We start from the raw sequence: 8,732 nt of genomic DNA, 5'->3' as shown, positions 1-8,732 counted from the left end.
AGCTTTCAGTATTGTCTCTTTGTTCTGTACGTATAGTGTTTTTACTATGATGTGCCGTGGAGTTTCTTTTCTGGCCCTGTTTGGTGTTCTATATACTTCTTGTATTCGTATGGGCATGTCTTTCTTTAATTTGGAGAAATTTTCTTCTACGGTTCTGTTGAGGATCTGGTCCATGCCATTAATCTTGGTATTCTTCTCCTTCCTGTATGCCTATGATTCATATGTTTGGTCTTTTTATGGTGTCACACAATTCCTGCATATTCCATTCTTGTAATTTCTTAAATTGTTCATAATCTTTGCTTGAGTGGTCCAGTTCGTTCACTTTATCTTCCAGTCCTGATACTCTGTTTTCCATTTTGTTCATGCTGTTGAGGCTTTCTCCTGTTGTTTCTAATTGGCTTACTGAGTGTTTCACTTCCTTCTTCATTTCAGCCTGAGTAGTCTTCAATATTTCTAGCTCTTTTCTGAATCCATTCAGAAGTTCACCCCTATCTTCCTTCAGTTCTTTGATTTCTTTGTGTGTTCTTTAAATTTATGGAATTCTTTTATCATGTTTAAAATTGTTCTTTTGAGTTCCATGTCCTGCATTATCTCTAGGGGGTTCTCATTTTACTCCTCTAGAGGACTATTGGTATTCAGTGGGGATATTATTTTGGTTTTTCATGGTTCGTCGACGCTTCCGGTTCTCTCTCTTGATTTATATTGGAGTGGCCAGAATGCTTTTGTCTTCAGGAGTTCCCACAGAGGCCCATGTCAGATGAGGATCAGATGTTCTCAGGCTTTTTCCTAAGGTCTGGATCCCTCCAGGAAAGATGTTGTCCTCAGGAATTTGGGGATTGGACTGGCCTGGGAGCAGGGCCTAGGAAAGGTGGTGATCTCGGGCAGTTGGTAGCCGTGCCACCCAGAGATGCAAAGGGAGATGGGGGTAGGAAGAGGCTCCAAGGGCTCCTGGGGACTGCAGGGAGGAAATTGGGTGGTCTGGATGCAACGTATCTGGAAGCTGAGAGGTCAGCCTCGCTGTCCAGGAAACAGGCTGGTGGGTTGTGCAGCTCAGGGAAGCAGAGGGAGGTGAGTGCAGGACCAGGCCCAAAGGGCTCTTGGGGAACACTACAAGGAACTGGGTTGGTCTGGATGCAAAGGAATAGGAACCAGTGATGATTCACCTGGTGAGTGGGGTGCCAAGACAAGGAATGGGACAGTACCCAGGCTAGGAGGAGAGACGTGCATGGGAGATGGGAGGGTGAATGAGGCTGGGGAGTCAAGGCGCAGAGGGCACATGGACTTACCCAGGAGAGAGGCTGGTGGGTTGTGCAGGCCCAGGGAAGCAGAGGGAGGTAAGGGCAGAACCAGGCCCATAGGGTTCCTGGGGATGGAACCAGGTTCCTTTGGATGCAAGGGATCAGGAAGCAGTGGTGGTTCTGGGCCAAGGGTTCAGCCCTAGTGTCCAGGAAAAGAGGCTGGCAGGTTGTGCAGCCCAGGGAAGCAGAGGGAGGTGAGGGTGGGACCAGGCCCAGAGGGCTCCTGTGGAGCGCAAGAAGGAACTGGGTTCGTCTGAATACAAGGGATGAGGAAGCAGTGGTGGTTCCAGGGCCAAGAGGTCAGCCCCAGTGTTGAGAGGTCAGCCCTGGTGTCAAGGAAAGAGGCTGGCGGGTTGTGCAGCCCAGGGAAGCAGCCAGATAGTAAATATCTTATGTCATTGAACATGACTGGAGAGATGGCTCAGCAGTTAAGAACAGTGCCTGTTCTTGTGGAAGACTTGGGTTCAAATCCCAGCACCCACATGGCAGCTAACAACTGTCAGTAACTCCAATTCCAGGGGATCCAACGGCCTCTTCTGTCCTCTGTGGGCATCGCACTACACGGGTGCACTTACCTACATGCAGGCAATATACTCATACACATAAAATAAAAATAATAAAATATTAAAAAATAAAAAAGATCAAACTATTAAAAAAAAGTTCTCAAACAACTTAAAAAAAAATGAAACAAGCAGTGGCTGGCATTAAGCCCACAAACTGCAGCTTACCAGCCCTCTGTTACAGTAATGTCTGTAAAACAGCTTAAGTTTTTAAAAATTGTGACTTTTCAATAGGTTTACTCAGAAAAACAAATAGCCCAATAGGAAGAATGTGAGCTTTGAATACACAGACATGGAATCCAATTCCTATTCTACTCATTCACCTGCTAATCAGCCACTCATTCACCTGATGACTAATCATTTTTCTTACCTATAAATGAATCAGTATCTCAGAATTTGTAACCTTTTTTTGCCAATTTTAAATATTTTAAGGCATTGCACTTTTCACTTACAGTGCTTATAAAGTGCAATGTTATTTCCTTTCCTGGCACACATGTTCCTTATTTAAGTATTAAGAATGCCCAGTATTGTAGCAGTTCAACTTTAAAACTGCCACAGAACTTGCTAAATGTGGGTCCTGCAAATAATTTATTGCAGAACAATGCTACACCTCTACTTGGATTGACTCAATCAACCTCTTCCATTGTGAGCCATAGAAAGCACAACAGAGAGAGGAGCTTCCCAATGAGGGAAGCCCCAGGCATTCCTCTCAGCATGCCACCAGCACTGTGGTACAGCTCTGGAATAATGGGGTTGCAGACTTTCTCTAGTTCTTTCTGCTGGTGTTCACATTCTTATTTCTCAGCAGTCTGGTTCTTTTCCAACCAACTGATGATTTCATTATACTTTCCGAGAATCTTCTGTTTTGTCTTCATGACTGATCTTGAAGTTTCCCATCATCAGCTGCTGCTATCATGTTGAATGCATAGAATGCCAGTGAGTTCTTGGATGATATTTTGTCTCTCTGCTTCTCATCTTCAGCTTTGAACTTCTCAGTTTCCTGGACCATGTGCTCAGTATTCTCCTTGCTCAAGTGGCTTTGTCACTGGTGATGGTAATCTTGTTTTCTTTTCCTGCACTCTTATCTACAGCAGAAACACTGAAGATACCACTGGCATCAATACAAAAGTGACTTCAATCTGAGGAACACCTTGGGTGTAAGAGGTATGCCTGAGTTCAAAACTTTCCAAGCAGGCTGTTATCCTTGGCCATAGGTCTTTCATCTTCATATACCTGAATGAGAACACCAAGTTGCTTGTCAGAGTAGGTAGTAAAGGTCTGTGTCTGCTTGGTAGGAATGGTAGTATTGTGCTTAATGAGGACAGTCATGACTCCACCAGCTGTTTCAGTACCAAGGGAAAGAGAAGTGGCATCCAAGAGCACCAAATCTTGAACATTTTCAGACTTGTCTTCAGAGAGAATGGCTGCCTGGACACCTGAACAATGCATTGTGGGGAAATGGGCTAGTAAATACTTCCGTTATTCAGGCTAACTTAAAACCTGCCATAAAGCACAACATCAAATGACGCAAACAGAGGACAGAGTGCCGCACCAATGAAGAGGAGACACACAGCCAAATGAACCAATGAGGATCGGGCAGGGCGGGGGTATAAAAGAAAGCCCTAACGGTGCAATAAACGACCTTGCTGGCGTCTTGCTGATGACTAGTATCTCCCGAGATCTGTGTCACTGATCTCGTGCCTACTCTCCCCTTGCCCCCTGGGACAGAGGTCTAGAGCCACAACAGACAGGAACAAATCATAAGCAACAGCTTCATCAGGGTTAATGCTCTTATTCAGTTCCTTTCCACTGAAGAAGTCTTGTAGAAGCTTCTGAATCTTGGTAATATGGGTGAAACCATCCACCAGGACAATATCATGGATCTGTGAATTTAGTTGGGCATTGTGAAGGGCTTTTTCTACAAGGTCCAGAATGCCACGGAAAAGTCCACATTCAACTCTTCAGATTGAACACAGATAATGGAGTGGAGGTGTAGAAGTCAATTCCCTCATAGAAAGAATCAATCTCAATCCTGGGGGTGAGGGGTGTTGGAGGAGAGAAGATGCTTAGCTAATTCACAAGCAGTGTGAAGAGAACACAGTTCTCTTGTTCTCACTGAAGTCTGTATTATGCTTGTGCTTAAACTCAGCAATGAAATGGTTAACCATCTAGTTGTCAAACTCTTCTTTCCACTCAAGTGGGTGTCTCCAACTGTAGATATGACCGCAAAGATTCCATCCTCAATAGTGAGACTTGATAAATCAAAAGTGCCATTTCCCAAATCAAAAATCAGTACATTTCTATCTACTCCAACCTTCTTGCCTAAGCCATGAGCAATAGCAGCAGCTGCTGGTTCACTGATAATTCTAAGTATACTGAGGCCAGCAATGGTTCCAGCATTTCTGGTTGCCTGCCACTGAGAGTCACTGAAGTAAGTTGGCACTGTGACCATGGCATTGGTAGGCGCCTGCAGTTTCCTCCATCTTTGTTAGAACTATAGAGGACACCTCTTCTGGGTAGAAACTTTTTGTCTCTTCTTTGTATTCTACTTGGACCTTGGGCCCGCTTGCATCAACCCCACCAGGAAAAGCCCATGTTTTACATCAGATTGAACAGCATCATCAAATCTGCATCCGATTAGATGTTTGGCTTGGTGTGGTTCAGTTCCCCTGGTCATTGGCAATTATTTCCACTTTCCCATGTTAGAAGACATCCACACATGAATAGGTGGTGCCAAGATCAATGCCACCTGCAGGTGCCTTAGATAAGCTGGCTTATGTGTAGGTCTGGTTCTGCTGGTGGGGAGATGGCAGAACACCCCAGGAGTCCTCTGCAAAAGCAGCCAGTGCTCTTAACCACTGAGCCACCTCTCCAGGCTCAAGTCTGCAACTCTTAAAAATGTATGTATAATGTTGGGCTTGGTAGCACACATTCTTTTAAGGCAGAGATGGGCTGATTTCTGTGAGTTCTAGGCCAGCCTGGTCTACATATCGAGTTTCAGGCCAGCTGAGGCTACAGGGAGACACTGTCTCAAAACAAAATAAAAACAAAAGGTACACATACCTATATTTTTTGAATGAAATAGTAGCCAATAAAGGTAAATTTTAAGCTTAAAACATTAACCTATCAAACATGATAAATCGGTCCTCAAGACATTTGGACACACAGGCATTCATTCACACCAAGACAGTCATACAGCACAAAGATCACTTTGCTTTATTCGTAGTCAGATCCAATGTCTGTAATGCTGCTGTGCACACCCTAGTTCTGCTCTGTCCATGTGCACCATCTGCCAACTTTTAAAAATATTCATCTAAACATCTTTTAAGATGCGTCACAGCCATCTTTACTTCTTCTTTTGAGAACTCTCTGTTCAGCTCTTTAGCCCATCTTTTAATTGGGTTACTTCCTGCCTTGATTCTGTTTTTTGATTTCATTATATATTCTGGATATTAAACCTCTGTCAGATGTGTCGCTGGTGAAGGTTTTCTCCTATTCTGTGCGTTTTCTCTTCACTTCCCTGGTTGCCTCCTTTGATGTACAGATTTTTAGTTTAACGAGGTCCTATTTGTTGATTCTTGACCTTGTTTCCTGAGCAATAGATGTGTGATTTAGAAAATACTTTCCTACACCTATATCTTGTGGGCTTTTGCCAATGTTTTCTTCTAACAGTTCCAGAGTTTCAGGCTTCACATTGAGGTCTTTGAGCCACTTGGAACTGACTTTCGTGCAAGGTGAAAGATAGGGGTTTAGTTTCATTCTTCTATAGGTGGAGATCCACTTTTGCCAGCACCATTTGCTGAACGTGCATCTGTCCTCCAGTGAATGTTCCTGGCCCCTTTGTCAAATATAAGGTGGCTGAAACTACATGTATTCATATTTGGGTCTTCAATTTTGTTCCATTAATCTATGGGTTTATTTTTGTGCCAGTACCATGTTGTTTTTATGACTACAGCTCTGTAATACAGCTTAAAATCTGGTATAGTGATACCCCCCAGCATTGCTCTTAGTGCCAGGGTTGCTTTGGCTATCCGAGATCTTTTATGCTTCCATATGAATCTTACGATGTTTTTTTCCAATTCCCTGAAAAATGTCATGGGAATTTTGATTGGCATTGCACTGAATTTATAAATGGCTTTTGGTAGGATGGTCATTTTCACAATATTAATTCTTCCAATCCATGAGCATGGGAGGTCCTTCCACCTTCTGATGTCTTCCTCAGTCTCTTTCTTCAAAGAATTAAAATTTTCACTGTAGAGGTCCTTAATGTCTTTGGTCAGGTTTATTCCAAGATATTTTATTTTTTGCAGCTATTGTGAAGGGGAGTGTTTCCACGTGCTCTTTCTTTGATTGCTTGCTATTGGTCTATAGAAAGGCTACAAACTTTTGTAGGTTAATTTTGTAACCTGCAACTTTACTGAATGTGTTAATAATTTCTAGGAGTTGTCTGGTGGAATTTTCAGCATCTCTTAAATATATCATCTGCAAAATGGATAATTTGATCTCTCCTTTTGCAGTTATTGCTCCTTTAATTTCCTGCTCTTGTCTTATTGCTCTTGCAAGAGTTTCAACTGCTATGTTAGAGAGAAGTGGAGATAGTGGACAGCCTTGTCTGGTGCCTGATTTCAATGGGAATGTTTCCAGTTTTTCTCCATTTAGAATGACGTTGGCTGTGGGTTTGTTATATATGGCTTTAATTATGTTGAGGTATGTTCCCTCCAGTCCAATTCCCTCTAGGACTTTGAACATAAACGCATGTTGAATTTTGTCAAAGGCCTTCTCTGCATTTATTGAGATGACTGTGTGTTTCTTGTCTTTGAGCCAATTTATATAATTTATATTATTGAACCATCCCTGCATCTGTGGGATAAAGCTGACTTGATCATAGTGGATGATCTTTTGATGTGTGTCTATATGCAGTTTGCAACTATCTTGTTGAGAATTTTTGCATTTATGTTCATTAAGGATATGGGTCTGTAGTTTTCTTTTTTGGTTGTATCTTTACCTGGCTTTAGTATTAGAGTGATGCTGGCATTGTAGAAGGAATTTGGAAGTTCTCCCTCCATTTCTATCTCTTTGAATAAACTAAGTAGTACTGGATGTAGATCTTCTTTAAATGTCCGATAGAACTCTGCTGTAAATCCATCTGGTGCCGGGCTTTTTTTACTTGGGAGGTTTTGTATTACTGATTCAATTTCTTTTTGTGTTATGGTTCTGTTTAAGCTGTTAATCTCTTCTTGGTTTAGTTCTGGTGGTTCCCATGCCTTTAGATATCTGTCCATTTCTTTTAGGTTTTCATATTTAGTAGCATATAGATTTTTAAAAGTATTCCATTATAATATTCTGTATCTTTCTGGTGTCCTTTGTGATGTTTCCCCTTTCATCCCTGATTTTGTTGATTTGGAGGTGCTCTTTCTTTCTTTTGGTTAACTGGGCTAGTGGTCTGTCAATCTTGTTTATCTTTCCAAAGAACCAGCTCTTGGATTCGTTGATTCTTTGTAGTAATTAAAAGTACCAAATTGGTGGAACTAACCTTCTTGGATGTTTAACAGACATACTTTGAGGCCTATACTAATTTGATCAGAGGGACATAAAGGACAGTTTTTGCTCCTTGCCCTCCTAGATCGGCTAGTTCCAGGGGACTATGAGCATCTCCGAAAAAGTCGGTCACCTGTCCTCTTGATCAAGGAGGCCATGGAGACCCCAGAAGATGGACATGAACCAGTATCCAGTCTACAAAAAGGAGGGTCAATGCAAAGGAAACATTCCCTCCATACTTCCAAACAAAGCCAGCCATGATCGAGCAGGACCTTTGACTTATCTTCACACAGGCGGAACTGGTAAAAGAAAGGAGCCAGGGGCTCCTCCCAAGCCCATGTGTCCCCTGAGGAACAGATCCTCAAACGACTTTAAGAGTAAAAATAAATGGGTTTATCTGGGCCAACTGTATGGCCTTAAACACCCCAAAGGAAAGTACAACCAAAGATTAAAGGGGCCAATATAATTTTTTAAGAGTCCATATGTATACCTAAAGGCTACATTAACAAGCAACACAGCCAGATAGGAGATCTGGCATTCTTTTGAGTTGTTGGCCAGGGTGGCCAAAGGGACTCCCAGATAGTAACCCAGCATAGAACTGGGAAAATAAACAGCAGATCCCAATCTTATCTAAAGGAATATTGACAACTGATTGCTGCTAGATGAGGAACAGCTGACCTTAAAACAAAGACCTCTAGATAGGCTGACTAGATTCACCAGATGGACAGGTAGTGGGGAAAGGCTGCGGGTGCTGACAACACAGCAGACAATAGCAGGGATAACAGTGTATAAGGGCTCTAGTGGGGGGAGGGAGGCTATGGGAGGGTGCCATCTGGGAAGTGGGTGTATAGTTGAATAAGATGGTTTGGGATGTTCTGTGTGATATACACACAGAAAAAAAAATCAATCAACAAATTGGGAAGAATGTATTGTATTTGAGGAGGAAGCATAAAAGTTTACGTCATGTTAAATTAGTAGAGGTGATGAACATTACCACGGAAATCTACCCGATGACTTTATAAACATACACAGGCACCAAGGATACGAGTGCAAACAATTATGACTAGTAATAATCAGATACATACAGATTAGAGACGCACGCACCAACTTCTCAATGTTATGAGCAAAAACAATGAGTCTTTCTGTAAGAAACAGTATATTTTAGAATGAAATGGAGATCTCTTTTGAGAGTTAAAAACTCATTCAATTTTAATGTCTTACAGGGCTTATACTGAGTTCAGTATTGTATAACTGTATTGATTCAACAGTGAACCTAGAAATTTTATAGCCACTTTTGAAAGAGATATATCTTTGCTCTGAAAACAGTTAATGAGTA

At 42.1% G+C, this 8,732-nt stretch overlaps 1 protein-coding gene and 1 pseudogene across 2 annotated transcripts in view; both read right to left on the bottom strand.

The window, feature by feature from the left end:
• Edem3 (ER degradation enhancing alpha-mannosidase like protein 3) overlaps nucleotides 1-8,732 on the bottom strand; it is an 84,961-nt gene that overhangs the window by 41,396 nt on the left and 34,833 nt on the right. The window lies entirely within an intron of this gene.
• Nucleotides 2,485-5,138, bottom strand: LOC108490254 (annotated as a pseudogene).

This window comes from Nannospalax galili, unplaced genomic scaffold, assembly GCF_000622305.1.
Source record: "Nannospalax galili isolate Female #2095 unplaced genomic scaffold, S.galili_v1.0 scaffold227, whole genome shotgun sequence".
NCBI classification, from domain to species: Eukaryota; Metazoa; Chordata; class Mammalia; order Rodentia; family Spalacidae; genus Nannospalax; species Nannospalax galili.
The sequence above is the reverse complement of the archived record's forward strand: the minus strand, read 5'-3'. Positions and strand labels throughout refer to the sequence as shown.